Raw genomic sequence first — 23,880 nt, 5'->3', positions numbered from 1 at the left:
AGAACTGCAGACTACAGTGCATGAGGTTGAAAGTTCTAGGCAGCTGTCAGAATCCTCATTTTTTTTTTTTTTTGATTTATTAACATCGCAAAAGGATTGTCAGGCTTTTAACTCACTTGTTTAATGTCTTAAAAGTCATTTAAACAGTAAATTTGACATCAGCTAGTCCCGAGAGGGGTGACATGCTGTGGCATGCTGGAGTTTCAAGTGCTTCCAAACATTCAATTGCTGAAAGGTATGAAACATAAGACAAGAGACTAAGAGGTGAGATGCCTGAAGCAATGAAAACACTGATTTGAAGGAGATATAAGATATATCTAGGTGGCATGCTACGTTAGAATTGACACTGAAAAGGGACTGTGGGACCCTGCTGTTTGAATAGGTCATAAAAACTAGCACCAGAAATTTCCAATATAAAGAGTTGGTGCAACTGTAGAACTGCAGACTACAGTGCATGAGGTTGAAAGTTCTAGGCAGCTGTCAGAATCTTCATTTTTTTTTTTTTTGATTTATTAACATTGCAAAAGGATTGTGAGGCTTTTAACTCACTTGTTTAATGTCTTAAAAGTCATTTAAACAGTAAATTTGACATCAGCTAGTCCCGAGAGGGGTGACATGCTGTGGCATGCTGGAGTTCCAAGTGCTTCCAAACATTCAATTGCTGAAAGGTATGAAACATAAAACAAGAGACTAAGAGGTGAGATGCCTGAAGTAATTTTGAAGCAATGAAAACACTGATTTGAAGGAGATATAAGACATATCTAGGTGGCATGCCACGTTAGAATTGACACTAAAAAGGGACTGTGGGACCCTGCTGTTTGAATAGGTCATAAGAACTAGCACCAGAAATTTCCAATATAAAACGTTGGTGCAACTGTAGAACTGCAGACTACAGTGCATGAGGTTGAAAGTTCTAGGCAGCTGTCGGAATCTTCTTTATTTTTTTTTTTTTGATTTATTAACATCGCAAAAGGATTGTGAGGCTTTTAACTCACTTGTTTAATGTCTTAAAAGTCATTTAAACAGTAAATTTGACATCAGCTAGTCCCGAGAGGGGTGACATGCTGTGGCATGCTGGAGTTCCAAGTGCTTCCAAACATTCAATTGCTGAAAGGTATGAAACATAAAACAAGAGACTAAGAGGTGAGATGCCTGAAGTAATTTTGAAGCAATGAAAACACTGATTTGAAGGAGATATAAGACATATCTAGGTGGCATGCCACGTTAGAATTGACACTGAAAAGAGACTGTCGGGCCCTGCTGTTTGAATAGGTCATAAGAACTAGCACCAGAAATTTCCAATATAAAGCGTTGGTGCAACTGCAGAACTGCAGACCTCAGTGCATGAGGTTGAAAGTTCTAGGCAGCTGTCAGAATCCTCATTTTTTTTTAATTTGATTTATTAACATCGCAAAAGGATTGTGAGGCTTTTAACTCACTTGTTTAATGTCTTAAAAGTCATTTAAACAGCAAATTTGACATCAGCTAGTACCGAGATTGGTGACATGCTGTGTTATGATAAGTACTTAAACTATGCATTTGCTGAAAGTGTTTCAATATAAAACAATCCCACAATGATTGAGAGGGTATTTTTCACTTGTACAATATGTTTGAACTCCTTAAAACTGCACATTTTCCATCAGCCAGTCCAGAGATTGGTGGCATGCTGTGGCACGCTGTGGCATGTGCCACATGTCACATTCGGCTCCTACCCCTTCTCTAGATATGTCTCCTCTGTGAAAGGTACAGTGAGCTAAAACGTGGCAAACGAGCACCTTGAATGTCAGTACCTGAATCACTGGAACCCTGTTTCAGGATTGTGCTAGGGTTCGCTGCAAGATGCCAGGACTGTGAACTAAGAAAAAGACCACCCACCCGAGCCTCCTCGCAGGGCGCTAATTGTGGAGTTAACTCTGCCCCCCAAGAGATCCACAGCTGAATAGATAATTTCATAGCATTGATAGCAGGAAGGGGGCAGCCAGGCCCGTTTCTTGCCCCGCGCGAGGCGGGCGACTACCCCGGGGCACAAATACCTGCCCTGGTGCGGGCTCAATTTGCCCTGGAGCGCGCAATAGCCTTGGGGTGGGAGAACTTGTTCTGTGTGTCCCAGGCGCGTAGCGGCATCAAGTGCTGGCGCTGCCTCCTATGTACTTGTTACGTAGGACGTGCCCGGGTCATTTTCTCATTTTTAGCGCTGCTGTTTGGGGACAGAAGGGTGCCTGGTGTTGGTGGCTGCTTTTGGATTACAGCCGTAAACCATCCAGCAGCAGGACTGAAATCCGCTTTTCGAGTCAGCCAGCCAGCCCGAGCCATCCACAGCAGGATAAGGATTGAAGAAGGTACGTACCCTCCGCACCCGTTTAGCCTGTCTGCGAGCTGATGAAAGTTATTTTAGGTATATACCGGAGTGTGGCCACTGAGTTATTAGGTGCATATACAACTTCTAGTTTCTTAAGTTTAGCTTTGCATGTGCCATCTCTACGTGCTAGCTTTTAGACTTTCGAATTCCGTGGAACTGCGGGTTCGTTTTCGCTTTTCAGTACCACTTTAGTCCCTCTAGCGCCCACACTTTGTATCTGTGCTGTTGCTACTGCATCACTCCTGCGTTGGGGAGGTTTTACCGGAGCTGCGCATCTCATGGGGATTGTTCAGTTATAAACCAATGCATTAGACCTCTTTATGTCACTATATTCTAGGAGACTCATAGGAGACTGGGATAACTGTAGGTTTGTAGTCGGCCCTATCGTAGTCGAGGGTAGGCGCATCGAGGTGGGAGGCACATCCTGTTTTATTACACGCCCCAGAAGCATGTTCTGGAGGTTGGGGTTCGCACATTCCACCCTGCAGGGTTCTTCCCCTGAACAGATGCAGCAATAAACCTTACAATACTGGGTGTGCGTTTACGAAGTAGAGAAATGTGCGTTTGTGTGTGGGGGGAGACGTGGGGCATGTTCATGTTCTAAAATGCTTACAACAGAGTACAAAGTATTATTTTGTGAATTTTGACAAATGTAGTTATCTTTGACACTGCTATCAAATATCTCAATGCGTCCTACAATTTAATTGGGTGCTCCCTTTTATGGCAGTTAAAAAAAAAAGATAAAACTCATTGAAAGATATACAGGATGTTAGCTACCAGACACATTTTAAGCCGGAGTGCTGGCAGCATCTCATTGGTGCTGAAATCATGTATGGAGTTGCTGCCAATTTATGGTAGTATGGTAGTGTTTGTTTCCATGTGCGGCTTCCTACCACCCCTGCTTTCTTACATTCCTTCTCTTCTGCACACTGTCTCTTCCCCCCCTCCAGCTTCGTGATGCTCTCTGCATGTCTGTGTTGATACCCGAGTATCCCCCTGCTTGTCTTCCATCAGCTCCTGTGGTTGCTCTTTAGACAACGTCTCATGAAAGGGTTGCTCATTGAGAGGAAGAGCAGTGCGTATAAAATGCCCTGTCTTTGTGTTGCTTGCAGCCTTGCAACTCCAGGTAAGAAAGACAAACTATCCTTTGTCACCTGAGAGGGAAGGACACAAGCATGACACCTCAGGGACATGCTTGCTACGTTGCAGTGCTTTGCCTGATTTATACACTTTCTACACTTTGTACAATTCCATGTTTTATTCCAGAGCACGTGCACCCTGAAAATGCGTAGTTTTGCGTCAGATGGCATTATTCAAGTTCTTTATGAAAAGTTGGTGGATTCACCAGTGCTTTACTGCAGGGGTGTGTTTGTAAGGTGGCGGTGGCGTTTCAGAGTCGATGGGACGACTCCACCTTTCAGCTTTCCAAGGTTGAGGCTTGTATTGCATTGCTCTGCGTAAGCAGTAAAGTGAATGGCGGGCAGAGATATGAGTAGGCAGGACGGTCGGGATGAAATGTTTTGAAGTAATCAAAACGGATCAAAGCAGGCGGCAGACTGTTTGAATAGTACACAAAGGGGAGTTTTTTGATAAAATGTGATGCAAATTGTGCATTTTAATTAATCTTTATTCAACAACAATGGTGACATGTGTGGGTTGCCATAAGGCTCTCACTAACAATTCCAATTCCAGTGGCAAGTGGTGAGAGGAACTTTAGTAAATTGAAAGCGATAAAAACATACTTCCGCTCCACAATGGCTGAAGAAAGGCTATCAGCCCTTGCAGTACTTTCAATTGAGAGTGAAGATGTTGAAAACATTGATTATGCAGCAGCAATAAATGCTTTTGTAGCAGCAAAGTCAAGGAGAGTGCCCTTAACATAGACGAAAAATGGACAAAAAATTTAAAAAATAGTATATACTGTTTGTGTAGTCTGCTTTGTCCGAGGAGTTACTGAAATGTTCTTGAATCATGATGTAGTAAAACCGATTTCATTTGTTTGGCAGTGATTTATTGACTTTGGGTGGGAGTTACTTAACAGTGTAGTTTGGGAGTGGAGCGCAGGGTGGTGGCGCGTGGGGAGTGGGGGTGCATTCTAGTGTTTCGCCCTGGGCACCAAATGGACTAGAAACTGCCCTGGGGGCAGCCACTGGGATCCCACTCTAGAAGACTAAGAGCGAGTCGTCAATAAGGCAATGAAGGAATAGCTAACCTTTCTTGTTACCCAGAGGGTAGAATACTCTCAAGCGACAGCAAGGACCAAGGACGGGCAATCAGAATATCTCTTCCCGTTGGTTCTTTCTTGGAGAATAAAGGTCGACGTGATTATAACGTGAATTCAACCTAAAGTGTGTGATGGCTCTGAGCGCTCTATAAAGGTATATGTCTATGACAGGCAAAAGTGTTTGATATAAGAGAAGTATCTCTGTAGAATGGCCTGGGAGCAAAGATCTATGATCAGGAAACCAAAAAAAAGAAAGAAGGAGAGGGGGGGTACGTCTCTAGGAGACCCATGAGGAATTTCCTGACTGGCCCTGACTAAAGATAATCTTACTTGGTAATTAATGATGGCAGAGGGAAGTCTTCTTGAACCGCAATGCAGTACGAGCGAAGTCTAAATGCATCTGTTGATCAGATGCCATTTTGAGCGGGTCTTATCTGGATGTACCAGAAGTGGTGTGTCCCGTTACTGGGTTGACGTGCCGTATCTCTGGGCCTGGCTTTGTCCCCGAAAAGACCATCTTTGATACAGGCTCCAGTCTACGGGACCAGCACGGCTCCACAGAGGCTCTGTGAGGAGCTTTCGCTCCATTCACAGTAGTGCGGGTAAGTTTCTAACACAATGGTCAAACTCCCACACTGTAGGTTATTTGGTGCTTTTCTTTCTCAATAGAAGGACTCCCACGTTTTTATAAAATAATAAATTGTGCTCTTAGATCTAAAGTTGGGTTGAGAGTATTCATTGCATTGGGTGAACACCAATATGTGCATTAAGGATGTCCAATGAAGGGTGAATATTACTTCATCAGCAGGAATGCATATTACTCTCCAGCCTTGCTCTTAAAAATTCTCGACTTTTCGCCGTTCTGATAGCAACATCGTAATTTACAGTGATTGATAATTGATGTGCATGTAAACCAGCATTATTGGCAGTGTGCAGTGATAAAATCATTGCAAAACTGTCGCCTGTACAAAATAATCGCAGCAAAAATGCTGTAGTTTGACCCATTAATTGTGTACCCCATTACACCATTTAAGGAGTGCGGGGGTTGCGGGTGTCTCCCCCGCTCCCCTTAAATGGTATAATGGGTCCAGGGGTTGCAGGGGTGTCCCCCACATTCTTTACATGGATTGCAGTGGCAAAACCACAGCCTTTTTGCCGCAATATTTTGTGTCCACGGCCATTTTTGCCGCGATGTTAACACCTGGAACCTTCAAGGCATACAGTTAAAATGTTTCCTTGAATTTAAAGTGAACATCCAGCGATGTTATTAATGGAAAATAAAAGGACACATTTCTTTTAGTGTGCTCTGACCTCTTGTGGACAAATCCACTATCTGCAGTCTACAACTCTACAGTCTATGGAAAGACCTATGGAGCAATTGCTAATTTGATAAGACTGTCAGGCAAGGGGGAAAACAAGTGATGCTCTCCATAAAATATACGATAGACTAACAGTTAATTCATTAATTTCAGTTCTATTATATCGTCATTAGTTAGTTGAAGGTTAAAATACAAGCATGCATTCAATTAATAAAACAATGTGCAGAGGCAATGTAAATGTGTGATGTCCTTATTTCTGAGAGACAGCCCAAAAGCCCCTTTAAATTGAAATCCAGCAACGCGTTTAGTTACACGGGTACACAATGCCTTTTCTCAAATAAATCAACATTGAAAACAAACTGATAATGAGAAATCCCAATGGATAGCTATGGGGTAACGTGTTTGTCTTGGAAGCAAGACAACGCGGCACAACACAGGTTCAATCCCAGTCCTGCGTTTAGAAACCACTCGCTGGAATTAAGCGCATTATAAATGAACACTAACATAAAAATTAAAGAATTCCTGCGGCCATGCTACACTTTCTGCGAGTGGCCGTTTCTTTTGCTCACGTAGCAGATCGCAGGGTTTGGGCTTTAAATTGATAGGTCAGGATTGGGACTAGCTAATACACAGCACCGTCAGGCTTCGAAAACTGGCCCTGAGCCCACGCGCCCTCCAACTGCCCACGTGCCCTCCAACGGTCGCAGTTAGAGCCTGACCGGGCTGTGAACACATTTTATTGTAGTGATTATCCGCAGGCTTTACTACTAGGTATAATATTTCTCACCCTAAGAAGTGTTTACTTCCGATAATACGCTTTATTATACAGATGTCACCGTTTTGTATAAGCAGGGCCTTAACTGGCCAAGACTAGGAAGGGACCGAGCCCGAGGAGGCTCCAAAAATGAACCCTGAGGCGGGGGGGGAGTCTATGTTGAGATTGAAGGTGACGAACGGGGAGCGCAGTGAATGGAGGAGGCACCCAGATAACCGGGGCAGGGGCCTTCCTCCTTTACGCTCTCTCGCCCCTCCCCTCACAGGGGCAGGGGAGAGGGCGGCTAAGGAATCAAAGGAAAGGGCGCCAAGAGCCCTGGAAAGCCTGCGAAAGGCAACAAAGGAAGGAGGAGGGGCTTGGGGCATAAAAACTGCGGGCGCCCGGCACAGGAGCACTTGCAGCTCTTCCAGCAGCCGGGCGCCCACCAAAAGTGGAGGACTTTGTTTTATTCCGTTTTCGTTCTGAGGAGAACTTCGTTGCAGGAGAGAGGAGTACCAACCGGGAGGAACGGTCCACATCCTGAGGTGCCGGCGATCGAGAAGGAAGTGCGTGAAGGAGGAGACGCCAGTCAGCTGATCGCCTAGGCAGCCGGGACCCGGAAGAGAGCAGGGCGAGCTGTGGTGCACGGAGCTGAAGGAGGAGAGACGCCGGGCAGCGGAGCAGTTGGAGCGGTGCTCGGCGCAGCCACCGAAGGTGAAGGCACGGTTTCCACGGTGCCCCACAACAAGGCAAGCCGGAGGAGAGAAGCGGTCTCTATCCCGGGTCGTGAACAGCGAGGGAGAGACGCGCCGGGCAGCGGAGCAACAGCTGAGCACCGCGTGAGTATCCGGAAGACGCAGCCAGCTGACGGCGAACGTCTACTTCAGTGCGGAGGAAAGGAGCGAAGAGGCGGCGGTGTGCACTTCCCAGCCAGCTCAAAGGGTGAAATAAGGTACAATTCATAGCATTGGCCTGCCAGGAGCGGCACTCCTTGGAAGTGTTGCAAAGCCGTATTTGTTCAGTGACTGCATTTAACGGCAGGGATCGCCAGTGGGCAATATTGCAAAGAAAGGACACAATTGTGAAGTATTTCCCTTTTAACTGCATTGGCTCTATATTGAAGTTTAAGAGTGCACGTAAGACATTAATTGGAGTGACATTGGCTAAGGAGAATCATGCAGATGCAAGGGAAAAGCCAGGAGGACCAGCAGAAGGATGACCTGGAGGCATTTTTGATGATGGCAAGGAGGGCTGGGGACAAATATGGCACCAGCTGGATGCAGTTGATGGCATCACAGGTGGGAGCTGAGGTTGCAGGGCGCAACCAGAGGTCCGATTCACCGCTCTTGTTTCCACCAATACCCATCGAAGAGGCATGGGTGGAAGTGCACTCCCAGGAGGGGGAGGAGCAGGACATTGAGGAGCTCGAGGAAGAGGACGAGCCGGTCGGCAAAAGGAAAAGAGTGATGACCAAGAAAGCAAGGGACAGCCAGCAGCAGGCGGCGGTGGCGCAGAAGCGGAAAGCCAACCCCAAGGGAAAGGGGAGGGCGCAGGAGGTTGAAGCCACACCGGCACCTGTTCCTGCTGAGGCTCCAAGGCCAATGGGAGGTCCTCGCGGCACACCTGTAGCCACACCGGCGGTAGCAGCTGAGGGTCCAACCACCTTGGAGATGGTTAAAGGTATGTTCAGGGAATGTATGGAAACACGGGGGACTGGTGTAAATGGTCAGTTACCTTTTAATAGTAATAATGCCTTGAACCTAGTGGGTAAAGGGGCTCAAGGGGGAAGTGTGGTCTTGGAGCAGCGGGGCCCGGTGGGGAGTCCGCCCGTGGTAGGCGTAAGTCAGCCAGTAGTGGGGGTGAACCCGGGGCAGATGGCGATGCAAGGGGCAAACACCGTCTATATGCCCCAAATAGGGGGAACACCTTGGTGGGGTGCACAGGCTCCTCCACAGATACAAGGGCAAGAGCTGGCTAGCAATAACACAATATACGGGAGGCCCATGCCGGGGTTTGCGCCAGCCAGAGTGGCGATTAACGCCATTGGCATGGCACATCCCGCTGGCATACAAAGAGCGGGTATGGAGGAAGGAGTTCATGGATATTATGGAGTTGTTGGGGATGGTCCCCTCGGGACAGGGTTTCAGTGAGCCCACTGAGAGGGAAAAGGAGAAGAAGGAGAGGGAGAGGCCTAAAATAGAGCTCAATATCCATACCTGGTTGAGGGCTTTCCAGGTATATGCCACTATTATGTTAGAGAAATTCCCACAAGATGGCGTGGCATTGATGGCATACGAGCAGTATATTCATGAGCAGTACTTGAAGCATGGGGGAGATTCATGGAGCAATTATGATAAAGGTTTTAGACTCAAAATGCAGGTATGGCCAGCAATGACCTGGGATGAAGTGGATGTGGGAGGGCGCATAGACACAAAAATGGTCCCAGCCAGGCCAGTGGATGAGATTGTTACAAGCGAAAGATCAGCCCAGGGCAAGGGCAGGGGGTCCTACTCAAGGGGGAGGAGGTCCTTTCGAGGGAACTCCTCTTGGAATAACCGTTCCAACTACCAAGGGGAGTTGCCAGAATGTTGGTTGTTTGCAGAAGGGAAGTGCTCCTATGGAAAATGCATGCAGGTTCAAGCACTCAAAGGGCGCGAGCGCTGGGAGGCACAGCTCCTCCAGCCGAGAGGGTAAGGCAAAAAGCAAGGAAAAAAACAAGCATGATTAAAACACAGCTGCCAACGCCAATACGTTTACAGGCTATGATTCCTTTTCTGAATGCATATTGTGACAAGGGTGATGCAAAATTGTTATGGGAAGGTTTCAGGTGGGGTTTTAAGATTCCTTTCAACGGGCAAATAGGACCAAGGGAGGCGTGTAATTTGAAGTCTGCGTTAGCAATGCCTGAGGTCTTGACACTGAAAGTGGGAAAAGAGGTGCAGTTGGGGAGGGTGGCTGGCCCCTTCAGCACACCTCCACTGGAAAACCTGGTAGTGTCCCCGTTGGGCCTGGTACCTAAAAAGGAGATGGGGCAGTACAGATTGATACAGCATCTATCTTTTCCTGAGGGGAGTCAGTTAATGATGGCATTTCTGGAGAAGAATGCAGGGTTCATTACGCAGCGTTTGAAGATGCGGTGGAGTTGGTAAAGTCTTTGGGTGTGGGGGCCCTCATGGGGAAGGCCGACATAGAGTTGGCTTACCGCTTGCTGCCAATTCACAAGTACAGCCATCATTTGCTGGGGTTCAAGGTGTTACAAGAGTACTTCTACGACAAATGTTTACCGATGGGGTGTGCAATTTCATGTGCGTATTTTGAGAGGTTCAGCAGGTTCCTTGAATTTTCAGTAAGGCAAAGAGCCAAGGTCGGGGGGATGCTCCATTACCTCGATGATTTCATGTTTATTGGGAGAAAAGGAACGCACGATTGCAAGGATCTCATGGCGGTATTTCAAGAGTTGATGGAAGAGTTTGGGGTTCCGCTGGCTAAAGATATAACTGTGGGTCCGGTCACGACACTGGTATTTTGGGGATTGAAATTGACTCAGTGGCAGGGGTTTGCAGGCTTCCGGGAGACAAAGTACGGAAGTTGAAGGAAGTAATTGCAGGGTTGTTGGGCAAGGAGAAAGCCACTTTGAATGAGCTTCAGTCCCTAGCTGGCAGCCTGAATTTTGCAGGCAAAGTGATCCCGGCAGGTAAAGTGTTCGCTAGAAGCATAGAGTTGAAAACAGTGGGCTTGAAGCATGCGGGCCAGCATGTGCGCCTGGGAAAGGAGGTTAAGAAGGATCTAGAAATGTGGAATACCTTTTTGGACCGTTTTAACGGGGTGTTGGTGTGGAAAGAAACCCTGGGGAAAGGGAATGGCCCGAAGCTGGTTACCGATTCGTCAGGGGCTCTAGGTTTTGGTGCCATCCTGGGCAAGAGGTGGTGCAGGCAGGCGTGGCCGGCTGAATGGCAGGCCAAGGGGATCACCAGGGACATTACGGTTCTGGAGTTGTTCCCGATAGTGGTGGCATTCAAGCTCTGGCCAGAGCAAATGCAAGACAAAAAGGTGTTGGTTTGGTCGGACAACCTAGCGGTAGTGCAGATTATCAACCAAGGAACAAGCAAGAACGGTAGGGCGTTGGGGCTACTCAGGGAGCTAACAAAGTGCTTGCTGCAGCTGAATGCAGAGGTCAGGGTACGACATATACCCGGGGTTAAGAATGTTGCCGCTGAGTCTCTTTCTCGTTTACAGTGGGGAAAGTTCTGGGAAAATCACCCAGAGGCGAGCACAAGGATGACCCCCTTCCAGACACAATGGTGGGGATTGGTTGGGGAGATCTGAGCTCACTGATCGACACGGCTCTCGCACCAGGCACTATGCGAAGATACAAAGGGTGCTGGGAACGATTCATGGCCTTTCAAAGCAACATCCTGCCCGAGAGCGAGAAGGAAAGGCAGGTGCGTACCTTTGTGGGATGGTGTTGGCACCAAGGAAGGTCCAGGGCTTGGATGGCTTACCACCTGGCAGCGATTGCGCATTTCTATAAATTGGGGGGCAGGCCCGATCCCTCTAAAGAGCATTACATTGTTATGGCAATGAGGGGTTGGGCCAAACAGGTGACAGTGAAACCCGACGAGAGGCGGCCCATAGATGTGGGGAAGTTGCAGAAATTGATCAGGAGCTTGGGGGTGGTGTGCAGGGATGATTGTGAAAAAGCATTGTTCGCAGCAGCCTTCTCACTGGCATTTTGTTGGGGCCTTAAGGGTAAGCGAGTTGGTGCCAGCCAACAAGAATGGTAAAGGTTTGAGTTTCCTTAGGAGCTGTGACATATGGGTAGAAGGGGAGCGGTTATACATATTTCTGAGGAGATCCAAGACCGATCAAACAGGGAAAGGCAGAAGCATTATGTTAGGGGGTACCCAGGACAGTCCGGTTTGTCCAGTAGGATGAGTAAGCAGGTATTTGAGTTGGAGGATTCACACGGGGGAGGAGGCCTCTTTTCTGGTACATAACGATGGGTCAGCGTTAAGCCTGTTTCAGTTTACAAAGGTGTTGGACATGACACTGGTGGGGGCAGGGTTCTCGAATGGGGTTTATGGGACGCATTCCTTCAGGATAGGGGCAGCCACGTCTGCGGCAGGGATGGGCCTGGGAGCAGAGGCAATCACACAGATTGGGGGCTGGAGGTCCGGTTGTTTTAAACGGTACGTCAGGCCTGAAAAAATTTAAGACTAACGGTTCCTCCCTCCTATCTCCTCGCAGTAGCATCGAAGAAGGGAAGGCGACGGTCTGCCTGGGTGGTGGGCCATTCGTTTGTGTCAAGGGCCAGGGCAAGCTGGACAGCCAAGCAGGAGGTGTTGACCGCCGGGGAATACCGGGTGCAGTGGCACAGAGTGCCGGGTATGAAATGGGCACAGCTACAGGAGCACATACGCAGACTCCTGAGGGAGCATCGGAGGCCCGATGCGTTGGTGGTGCACCTCGGCGGCAAAGACTTGGCTGGTCTGGGGAGGGGGATCTTGCTCAGGGAAATGATGTCTTCATTACAGGAGCTATCGGCGGAAATGGGGGACACGGAAATCGTGTGGTCGGAAATCATCTCGAGGCACGAATGGAGGGGCGCTGAGAGTCAGGCAGCCGTGGAGAATTCAAGGAGGAAGTTGAATTGGGCCATGGCTAAGTTTTGCAGAGGGAGAGGCTTTCAGCATATCAGACATGGTTTGATCAATCTTAAAAACACAGAGTACTACTTGAAGGACGGAGTTCATTTGTCGGAGCAAGGAATGGATTTGTTTTTCTGGAATATCTGCACAAAATTTCTGGAGATATAAGCAAGGAAAGGAGGGAGCCACGGTGGGCGGTAACCCACCTTTGGCGTGGCGGGTTGTGGCAACCTATGATAAGACAAAGACTCCGAATGAGCCATTGCTAAACCGGAAGGGACTTCGCCTATTCTAGACAGCGCCTCCTGGGAGCCTAAACGGCGGGGGTGTCTGGCGGTAGCAATTGGGGCTCAACTTCCCCCCAACAGACAGTGCTCCCCCAGTCCGCAAAGACCTGCAGGGGCAGGCGGTTTCTCAGACTCGAAGGCCCTGGGGGAGTTGTGCCTGCAATCAACATGGAGGTAAAGGAGGAAGCAGGACGAGGAGCAGTCGCCACACCTTTTGGAACTAATTTTAATACCTGTTTGCAGTGGTTGTGTATATGTAAAAATAAATCTGCGGCCTTGTTATGCCAAACCAAAGGAAATGTCTCATGCAGCACCTTACTGGAGGGGAAAGGAAAGGGGCTTACAAAATGAGTAATGTTGGATACAAACGGCATAGCTAATGGACGAATGCCCAGGTTATGAAGGTGACGAACGGGGAGTGCAGTGAATGGAGGAGGCACCCCGATAACCGGGGTAGGGGCCTTCCTCCTTTACGCTCTCTCGCCCCTCCCCTCACAGGGGCAGGGGAGAGGGCGGCAAAGGAATCAAAGGAAAGGGCGCCAAGAGCCCTGGAAAGCCCGCGAAGGGCAACAAAGGAAGGAGGAGGGGCTTGGGGCATAAAAACGGCGGGCGCCCTGCACAGGAGCACTTGCAGCTCTTCCAGCAGCCGAGCGCCTGCCTGTAACGCTCACCTGATTCCCACAGAGGCGCTGATCCTGGCTGGGCTGCTATCGTTTCTTCAATTGAGAAGCGTAGAGCTCGGACGACTCTCAGGATTGGGCTTCCTCTTATCGAATGTCTGACTTGCAGGGTAAGTTTTCTGCAGGTGGAAGAAAAAGGGTTAATCACCGTTTGATGGGATTCCTTCTCCCACGAATCGCCAGTTTCTCCCACAGCCTAGCTTTCTACTTGTCTCGGCGAGCTCTCACCTTAGGCGTATAAATGCTGAGCTCTCCATCCTGCGTCTGGTGCAGGGGTGCATGGATTCCAGTTACGTCACTGGATGAGTTCAGTGTTGAGGCTCAAGTCTTTTGCGGACTTAGTTGTGGCACTGGTGCTGGGATGCCGAAGAGTGATGCCGCCGTTACTGCACGAGCGGAAGCCTGTAAGTATACTGTAGTCTTTAGGCTTTAAAAGATGGGCACCTCAATAATGTCCCTTTTCCTTTGTTTCAGGCCTCGGGATGCTCTGGGCGTAGTTTTCCGTTGCCGCTGCACGTGCCGATGCACGTAAGTATAATGTTCGTTGGCCGCTTTTAATGGCACCTCTAATAATGTCCTTTTTCTAGTTTTCAGGTGCGGGATGCTGCGGGCTTTATATCCGTTGCCACTGCACGTGCCGATGCACGTAAGTATAATGATCGTTGGCCGCTTTTAATGGCACCTCTAATAATGTCCTTTTTCTACTTTTCAGGTGCCGGGATGCTGCGGTTGATGCGGCCGCTTCTGCGCGTGCAAAAACTGGTAAGTTAAGATGAATGCGACTGCCTTCACCCGAACCCCTTTTTAATTATGTCCTTTGCCTTTCAGGTGCAGAGAAGCTGCCGAAGAGAAGGCCGCGGTTAGCTCCGTTGCAATCACGGATGGATCAGGTAAGCGGGCGCGGCTGCGAGCGAGTTGCACTTTTCTAACCTTATGTTTATTCTTTGCAGGTTTTTCCGGTGACTGGATTCCGGGATCTGGTAAGTATTGTTCTGTGTCTTTCTTCATCCACAGGTTGCTGCGCGGAAGCTGAAGATGACTCTGGACCTGGAATGCAGGACCCGACTCGGTGAGCGTCCTGCTGCTGCTGCAGAATAACGCGAAGCACATGTTTTCCATCGGGCGTGGTTTAAATAGCAGAGAAGTGCTTCCAGTGTGTGTTCTTCCACTGGTTCCACCCAGGTAAGAAAAGAGTTTCTGAATGGAGGGAATAGTTCCTCCCAGCCCTGATGGCCTCGGGACTTCAACCAGACTGGATTGTTCTGGGTAAATATGCAGCATGGTCTGCCTCAGGTAAGTCCACCCAAGCATTATTACACTGTTTATCAATATGAGCCCGGCGCCTATGGCGCCGGGACTGAAACCCTTCATGAGCCTGGCGCCAAAGGCGCCAGGACACGGTCCAAAGGGCCCCTGTAGGGGTCTGCTGGGTCCGGAGTAGTGGAAGACGGGTCTGCTTCCGAGGGCGCTGGGCCAGTCCTGGCCCCTCGGGAGTAGCGCCCATGACAGCACCCCCCCCTCAAGGCCCCTCCCAAACCTGTCCTCCCCGGGGGTTTTGGTTTATCGGGAAAGGTTCGGTGAAATTTCTGGACTAGACGAGGAGCATGGACGTGGTCATAGGGTTCCCATGACCTTTCCTGAGGTCCGTAGCCTTTCCAGTCGATTAGGTAGAATAGCTTCGATCTGATGATTTTAGAGTCCAAAATGTCTTTTACTTCAAATTCGGGCTCCCCATTCACTTGAATGGGCTCTGGAGGATTGGTCAATCTGGTTCCAGGTTGCATGGGTTTCAAAAGAGATACGTGAAATACAGGATGTATTCTCATATGGGTTGGCAATTCTAATTTAACGGCCACTGGATTAATTATGGCCGTAATTGGATATGGTCCCAGGTATTTGGGGTTGAAGGTGCGAGGCCCTTTAAGCGATAAATGTTTGGTGGACAGCCAGACTGATCCCCAACCTGGTATTGAGGGGCATTGCTTCGGTGTTGATCTGCTCCTTTTTTGTACCTCTCTTTAGCTTGTTGTAGATGTGCAGTCGCTTCCTTAAAAGCTGTCATGATCTCTGCTTCCAAAAGATCAGGACTTGCCCGACTCCCTTGGAAGCAGACCCATAACCCCGGTTCCGAGTGCCAGCCAGTCCCAATTGGGACCTTTTGGACCCTGTCCTGGCGCCAGTGGCACCAGGCTCATAAAGATGCCCAGTCCCAGCGCTGGAAGCGCCGGGCTCATAATGCTTGGGTGGACTTACCTGCAGCAGACCATGCTGCTTACTTACCTGCCAGTTGAACCCCTGATCCTCTTCTGTTTGGGACTACTTTTCCTGTTGGGTGGGGCAGGAGCCACTCCCTAGGTTCAGAACACTGGAACTCTTCTGGAAGGCAGGAACTCTTTTCTTACCTAGGCGTGGCTGTGGAAGGAGACACCTAAGCACTACAGGAGGCTATTTAAACCACACCCGATGGATGAATCTTGCTTTGCGTTATTCTGCATTCTCTGCAGCAGAACGCTCATCGTGTCTTCTGCTTCTGATCCTGGGCCTAAGGGAACAAAGGCTTACCATCCTGGAATCCAGTCTTCAGCAGCACCTGTAAAGACAAAGAAAGAACAGGTTAGCACTACGGTCTTCAGTGGCAGCGCATCTCTTACCTGGTCCATCGGCTGTCACCAACGCCTCGCGCTGCATCCGGCATCTGAAAGACAAAGGCTTACCTACTCTTCACATGCTCCGGAGGTCTTCGCACTGCATTCCGGCATCTGAAAGACAAAAGCTTACCAACTCTTCGCACGCTCCGGAGGCCTTCGGCGCTGCATCCCGCATCTGAAAGACAAAAGAAGGTGCGTTTAAAGACATTGGGCAACTTTATTACTCACGTGCCATTACTCCTTCCCACGCCGAATCCAGTGGGTATTCCAGCACCCTTCAGCTTCTCTAAAGCTCCGAACTTGTACCTGCAAGATAAAAGGGACAGTTAGTGCGCATCGTGAAGCAGGCTACAAGCGCTTACTTACGTGCTTCCAGGCGCTTCTATTCCTCACGCGGGTTCGATCCTCAACTCTCATCAGCCCGCCATCCGCCATCGCCGGAACCCTGCAAAACAAGAGATATCATTACAAAAGACTTTTAAGACATTTGAAGTGCCCAGAACTTACCGTTCGTGCAGTTAACGACGGACAGCAGTCCTCTGAGGTCAAGAGGCCTGCACCCTTATCCAGTGAAGAAACTGGTTACGGCACCCTGCCCCGAGGCAGATGGAGAGCTCGGCGTTCACTTACCTAAGGTGAGGGTGTTAACCTTTGGGGTTCTACAGGAGAAGAGAAAGGGAAGAGGAGAGAGGCACCCAATAACCCCAGTTCATTAATCCCATATTTTCTATCTGCAGACATCTTACTCTTCGAGTCAGACATACAGTGCACAGAGGTCCAGCCCAAAGAGCCAACCGTGTGTTACACATCACCTTTGAAGATACGGCATTCACCCAGTCAGGACCGGCGCCTCTGCGGGAATCAGGTGAGCGTTACAGAACGCAAAGCCCATCGCAAAACTCCCACCCAGGCGCTATGGAAACCTCGGATACCGACCAGCTAGCCCAGTTACTTGGGGAACTAAGAGCAGAAGTGCATGCAGCCCGTCAGGAAACGAATGCTCTAAAAAGGGAACTGATTATTTCCAAGGAGCGAACAGACGATCTCGCTAGACAATTGCTACAGTCACAAGCCGGACAAACTCCTTTACCCGCATCAGGGGCAAATCTTCCTTCAACATCCTCTACGAACCCAGTGCAGATCAACCTACCTGGGAATGTACCTCTGGCTCCGCCCGAACGATTTTCTGGTGACCCAAAGAGGTTTGCAGTATTTATTAATCAGTGCCGGTTGCACTTCTTATGCCGGCCAGCAGCCTTTCCAACTGATCAAGCTAAGGTAGCTTTCGTGCTTTCGTACCTTAGTGGCAATGCGGCAGACTGGTCGATCCCTCTAGTTAATCAAGATGATCCGGTTCTCCATGATTTTCAAGCTTTTCAGCTCAGTATGGAAAAACTGTTTGCAAGACATTCACAGTGGCAGGCCTTGGACAATGAGCTCCTTTCATTGCGACAAGGTAATCAAGACCTTTTGGCTTATATTGCGTCTTTCAACAGACTGATAGTGAAAACTCGATGGCCTGAGGACAAAAGGATTACGCTGTTTTATAGAGGTCTATGTGGAGAGCTCAAAGATGTGTTAGCCCAAGTAGTGAATCCCCCGCAAGACTGTTCGGACTCTATTGACTTAGTCGTTCAAATTGACCACAGACTGCAGAACAGGAAGGCTGATCGTTCCAAGTTTGATGCTCGAGTATTTTCCAAACCACCAACTCCTACCAAAGGAGTAGACTCCGGGGAACCCATGCAAATAGGGGGCCTGCAAGGACCACTAACACAAAAGGAGCGGGAAAGGAGAAAACAGCTGCAATTATGCCTCTATTGCGGAAACTCGGGGCACTTTCTTCGAGACTGTCCGGTGAAACCAGCCAAGAAGGCAGTAGGAGCTTCAGTTACCAGGGTCACAAACTCTGAGCAGGGAAACGACCTCGCCCGACAAGAATAGAGGTCCTCTTGCCGAGCGTTAAAACCAGTTCCGTGACCTCGCATTTCGTGATACCTATGGTCCTCATTAGCCCTGAACATCCGGATCGATTACATGCGATTGAAGCTTACGTCGACAGCGGTGCCATCGGCAATTATTTGGATCATGAAATGGTTTTGAGGATGAATCTGACTCTTTGTCCAAAGGCTGTAAAGGACGTCATTACTACGGTGGATGGTACGGAGATAGCCTCCAGACCAGTAACGCATACCACCCAAGAAGTGACGCTAGTAAGTCAAGATGGACACCATGAGAAAGTCGTGTTCGATGTGATCAAGGCCCCTCAGTTCCAGATTATTCTAGGAATTTCTTGTTTAGAGAAGCACAATCCTCAGATCGATTGGCGAGCAAGAACGGTTCAGTTTCCAGAATGTGTCTCTACTTGTCACCCTAGACCTGGTGTTGTACTGGCAGCAATTTCCTCAGAGGCTCCTCAGTTACCTCCTGAATACCTAGAATTCCAAGATGTTTTCCGGAAGGATCAGGCTAACTCTCTACCTCCTCATAGGTCTTATGACAGCCAGATAGACCTGATACCTGGATCTACTCCTCCTTGTAGTAGAATTTATGCCCTCACCGAGCCTGAGAATCTTCACCTCCGACAATACCTGGATCAATACCTAGCGAATGGGTTTATTCGTCCTTCCAAGTCCCCTGCTTCCTCAGCTTTGTTCTTCGTTCCAAAAAAAGAAGGGGACCTTAGAACTTGTATAGATTATCGTGCCCTGAACCAGATCACCGTTAAGAATAGATATCCGTTACCTTTGATCCCTGAACTCCTGGACCAAGTCAGAAAAGCATGCATATATACAAAGCTGGATCTTAGAGGAGCCTACCACTTGGTACGAGTAAAAGAGGGCGATGAATGGAAGACGGCCTTCCGCACCAAGTATGGGCTATTTGAATATCAGGTCATGCCCTTCAGACTTTGCAATGCCCCGGCCGCCTTTCAATATTTTATGAACGATGTCCTCAGAGAACTCATAGATGTGTGTGTTGTTGTTTACATTGACGACATCCTCCTTTATTCTTCATCGGAAACTGAACATCGGAAACACGTGAAAATGGTCCTCGAGAGATTGCGTCAACACAAACTTTTCGCTAAGTTGGAAAAATGTGTTTTCAACGTGACTGAAGTTGAATTCTTGGGATTCATATTATCACCTAGCGGAGTGCGTATGGATTCAAAGAAGGTCGATGCAATTCTCAAATGGCCATCGCCATCCTCCGTAAAAGGTGTTCAAAGCATGTTAGGCTTCGCTAACTTTTACCGCAGGTTTATCCCCGAATTCTCTCGAATAGTCCAGCCCATCACCGCCTTGTTAAAGATAGACAAACGTTTTGAATGGTCTACCGAGGCGGAACAAGCTTTCCAGAATTTGAAGACTAGATTTATCTCTGCACCGATCTTAAAACATCCTCGCCCAGAACTCCCCTACATCGTTGAAACTGATGCTTCGAGCCTTGCCATGGGGGCAGTTCTATCACAAAAGGACCCAGTAACCAATCAGTTGATTCCCGTGGCATTTTGGTCCCGCAAATTCTCGCCTCCTGAAATCAATTACACTATTACTGATAAGGAACTTCTAGCTATCAAGTCCTCCTTTAAGGCTTGGCGGTATTATCTTCTGGGGGCCCGACACACCGTTACTGTGATTACAGATCACCGAAACCTGCAATATTTGAAAACCGCAAAAGCTCAATCCTCTAGGCAAGTCCGTTGGGCACTATTCTTTGCCGAGTTTGACTTCATAATTACCTATCGACCTGGTACAAAAAACGTTAAAGCTGATGCCCTTTCTCGGATGGGAGTGGAAGAACATTTGATCAATCCTAAACCTGTACCTATCATTCCCGAACAAAGAATTCTAGGTGTAATCGCCACACAATCCATAGAGGAAGTTAAGGATAAAGCCAGGCTACTGGTAACTCCAGCAGACATACAGAATTGGCATCTGCAGGGAAAGGACTTTACGGTGAAGGACAATCTATTATATTTCCAAGAACGGTTATACCTGCCCAGCACAGATTTACAGAAAAAGGTAATCTCTTGTTATCACGATTCTTTAATGGAAGGACATCCCGGTATGACCAAGACCTCGGAAAAGATCAAGCGCTACTTCTGGTGGCCGTCTTGGAAAAAAGATATCAGAGACTTTATAATGTCCTGTGGAGTATGTGCCCAAAACAAGAGTCAAAAGGAAAAAACAGCCAGCCTCTTACGCCCTATTGACATCCCGCCTCGCCCTTGGCATACGCTTTCTATGGACTTCATCACGATCTACCTCCATGCTCCGGATACAATACGATCCTAGTAATCGTGGACCTATTCTCCAAGATGGCGCATTTCATTCCACTCAAAGGCTTACCAACAGCAGCAACTCTGGCCCGAGAATTTCTCGAAAACATGGTCCGACTGCACGGTTTTCCTTCAGTTCTAATTTCGGATCGAGGTAGTCAATTTATTTCTCATTTTTGGCGAAGTTGCTGTCGGTCGGCTCAAATTGATGTGAGACTTTCGACCAGCCACCACCCTCAAACCGACGGACAAACCGAGAGGACCAATCAAACTCTGGAACAGTATTTGCGCTGCATGCTACAACAAACTGAAAAAACTTGGAAAGATATCCTTTGGATAGCCGAATATGCCTACAATAACTCTGTCCACTCGGGAACTGGGAAGACCCCGTTTTTTCTTTTATACGGTAGTCACCCTCGAACCTCGGAGTTGGATCCACTCCAAGATCTTGGAACACCAGCAGTAGACCACCTGCATTCTACAATCACCCAAGCCTTTAAGGAAGCCGTTTCTCACCTTCAAAGGGCTAAAGAACAATACAAGAAAGGAGCAGACCAACATCAGAAGGAAGCCCCCCAATATCAAGTAGGAGATCAAGTCTGGTTATCCACCAAATATCTACCTCTAAAAGGACCACGCCATTCAACCCAAGATACCTTGGTCCCTATTCCATCACTACCATAGTAAATCCAGTAGCGGTCAAGTTGGACTTGCCCCCTCACATGAAGATACATCCGGTCTTCCACGTCTCTCTATTAAAACCTGTGCAACCTCAAACCCGACTAACTACATCTCCAAAACCTATTCTAGTTGATGGAGAACTCGAGTTTGAAGTCAAAAGCATCCTGGATTCCAAGATCTCCAAATCTAAAATATTTTACCTGATTGACTGGAAAGGCTACGGTCCCCAAGAAAGATCCTGGGAACCTGCAGAATATGTCCACGGGCCTCGTCTAATCAAAAGATTTCATCAAACATTTCCTAACAAGCCCAAACCCCCGGAGAAGCCCGGTTTGGGAGGGGCCTTGAGGGGGGGTGCTGTCATGATCTCTGCTTCCAAAAGATCAGGACTTGCCCGACTCCCTTGGAAGCAGACCCATAACCCCGGTTCCGAGTGCCAGCCAGTCCCAATTGGGACCTTTTGGACCCTGTCCTGGCGCCAGTGGCACCAGGCTCATAAAGATGCCCAGTCCCAGCGCTGGAAGCGCCGGGCTCATAATGCTTGGGTGGACTTACCTGCAGCAGACCATGCTGCTTACTTACCTGCCAGTTGAACCCCTGATCCTCTTCTGTTTGGGACTACTTTTCCTGTTGGGTGGGGCAGGAGCCACTCCCTAGGTTCAGAACACTGGAACTCTTCTGGAAAGCAGGAACTCTTTTCTTACCTAGGCGTGGCTGTGGAAGGAGACACCTAAGCACTACAGGAGGCTATTTAAACCACACCCGATGGATGAATCTTGCTTTGCGTTATTCTGCATTCTCTGCAGCAGAACGCTCATTGTGTCTTCTGCTTCTGATCCTGGGCCTAAGGGAACAAAGGCTTACCATCCTGGAATCCAGTCTTCAGCAGCACCTGTAAAGACAAAGAAAGAACAGGTTAGCACTACGGTCTTCAGTGGCAGCGCATCTCTTACCTGGTCCATCGGCTGTCACCAACGCCTCTCGCTGCATTCCGGCATCTGAAAGACAAAGGCTTACCTACTCTTCGCATGCTCCGGAGGTCTTCGCACTGCATTCCGGCATCTGAAAGACAAAAGCTTAGCAGCTCTTCGCACGCTCCGGAGGCCTTCGGCGCTGCATCCCGCATCTGAAAGACAAAAGAAGGTGCGTTTAAAGACATTGGGCAACTTTATTACTCACGTGCCATTACTCCTTCCCACGCCGAATCCAGTGGGTATTCCAGCACCCTTCAGCTTCTCTAAAGCTCCGAACTTGTACCTGCAAGATAAAAGGGACAGTTAGTGCGCATCGTGAAGCAGGCTACAAGCGCTTACTTACATGCTTCCAGGCGCTTCTATTCCTCACGCGGGTTCGATCCTCAAATCTCATCAGCCCGGCATCCGCCATCGCCGGAACCCTGCAAAACAAGAGATATCATTACAAAAGACTTTTAAGACATATGAAGTGCCCAGAACTTACCGTTCGTGCAGTTAACGACGGACAGCAGTCCTCTGAGGTCAAGAGGCCTGCACCCTTATCCAGTGAAGAAACTGGTTATGGCACCCTGCCCCGAGGCAGATGGAGAGCTCGGCGTTCACTTACCTAAGGTGAGGGTGTTAACCTTTGGGGTTCTACAGGAGAAGAGAAAGGGAAGAGGAGAGAGGCACCCAATAACCCCAGTTCATTAATCCCATATTTTCTATCTGCAGACATCTTACTCTTCGAGTCAGACATACAGTGCACAGAGGTCCAGCCCAAAGAGCCAACCGTGTGTTACACATCACCTTTGAAGATACGGCATTCACCCAGTCAGGACCGGCGCCTCTGCGGGAATCAGGTGAGCGTTACAAAAGCTTGGGTAATAACGGTGTGCAATTGATCCACGGCGGGTGTTCCAAGATCTTGAGGTGGATCAAGGTTGGAGGTTCGAGGATGAATCCATACAAGATGTAGAAGGGACTCTTCCCGGTACCCGAATGAACTGAATTGTTGTAAGCATATTCAGCTATCCAAAGGATGTCCTTCCAGTTACTCTCCGACTGTTGTAGCATGCATCGTATATATTGCTCGAGAGTCTGGTTTGTTCTCTCGGTTTGCCCGTCGGTCTGGGGATGATGGCTGGTCAAAAGTCTTACATCGATTTGAGCTAATCGACAACAGCTACGGCAAAAGTGGGAAATAAACTGGCTCCCCCTATCTGAGATTAGTACTGACGGGAAGCCGTGTAGCCGGACGATGTTTTCAAGAAATACTTTGGCTAGGACTGATGCTGAAGGTAAGCCTTTTAGCGGAATGAAGTGGGCCATTTTAGAAAACAGGTCCACAATAACAAGAATGGTGTTGTACCCGGAACAGGAGGGTAAGTCTGTGATGAAGTCCATGGAAAGGGTATGCCAGGGACAAGGTGGGATGTCTAATGGTTGCAGAAGACCAGCCGGCCTCTTCTTCTTACCCTTGTTTTGAGCGCACACACCGCAGGACATCACAAATTCCTTTATGTCTTTTCTCCACGAAGGCCACCAGAAGTGTCTCTTCACCTTTTCTGTGGTTTTGGCAATGCCAGGGTGACCCTCAATTAATGAATCATGATAGCAGGAGATTACCTGTCTTTGTAAATCGGCGTGTGGTAGGAACAATCGTCCTTGGAAATAAGGCAAGTCATTACTTACGGTGAAATCTTTTCCTTTTTGTAACCAGTTCAGTAAGTCTGGTGAGGTTACAAGTTGTTTAGTTTTTTCTTCAATATCCTCAATGGATTGTGAAGAAATCAGACCCACGATCCTTTGTTCAGGAATTATTGGTACAGGTTCTGGATTGGCAACGTTATCTCCCATTCCAATTCGGGAAAGAGCATCCGCTTTTCCGTTCTTGTTGCCGGGGCGATAAGTGATCACAAAGTCAAATTCAGCAAAGAATAGAGCCCAGCGAAGCTGTCTGGAGGATTGAGCCTTGGCGGTTTTCAGATACTGCAGATTTCGATGATCGGTGATCACTGTGACTGTGTGTCTGGCCCCGAGGA

At 48.6% G+C, this 23,880-nt stretch overlaps 1 protein-coding gene across 1 annotated transcript in view; it reads left to right on the top strand.

Moving 5' to 3' along the window:
* Positions 1–2,217: 2,217 nt before the first annotated feature.
* The window catches only part of MSH6 (mutS homolog 6), a 687,900-nt gene continuing 666,237 nt past the window's right edge, over positions 2,218–23,880 (top strand). Inside the window, exon 1 of the mRNA XM_069608414.1 lies at positions 2,218–2,339. The gene's annotated coding sequence lies outside the window, so the exon portion shown is untranslated. The remainder of the gene's footprint in view (positions 2,340–23,880) is intronic.

The sequence above is a fragment of the Ambystoma mexicanum genome, chromosome 4q (assembly GCF_040938575.1).
Source record: "Ambystoma mexicanum isolate Mex_15411 chromosome 4q, UKY_AmexF1_1, whole genome shotgun sequence".
Taxonomy (NCBI): Eukaryota; Metazoa; Chordata; class Amphibia; order Caudata; family Ambystomatidae; genus Ambystoma; species Ambystoma mexicanum.
Note: the sequence above shows the minus strand (reverse complement) of the source record. Positions and strands in the feature narration are given on the sequence as shown.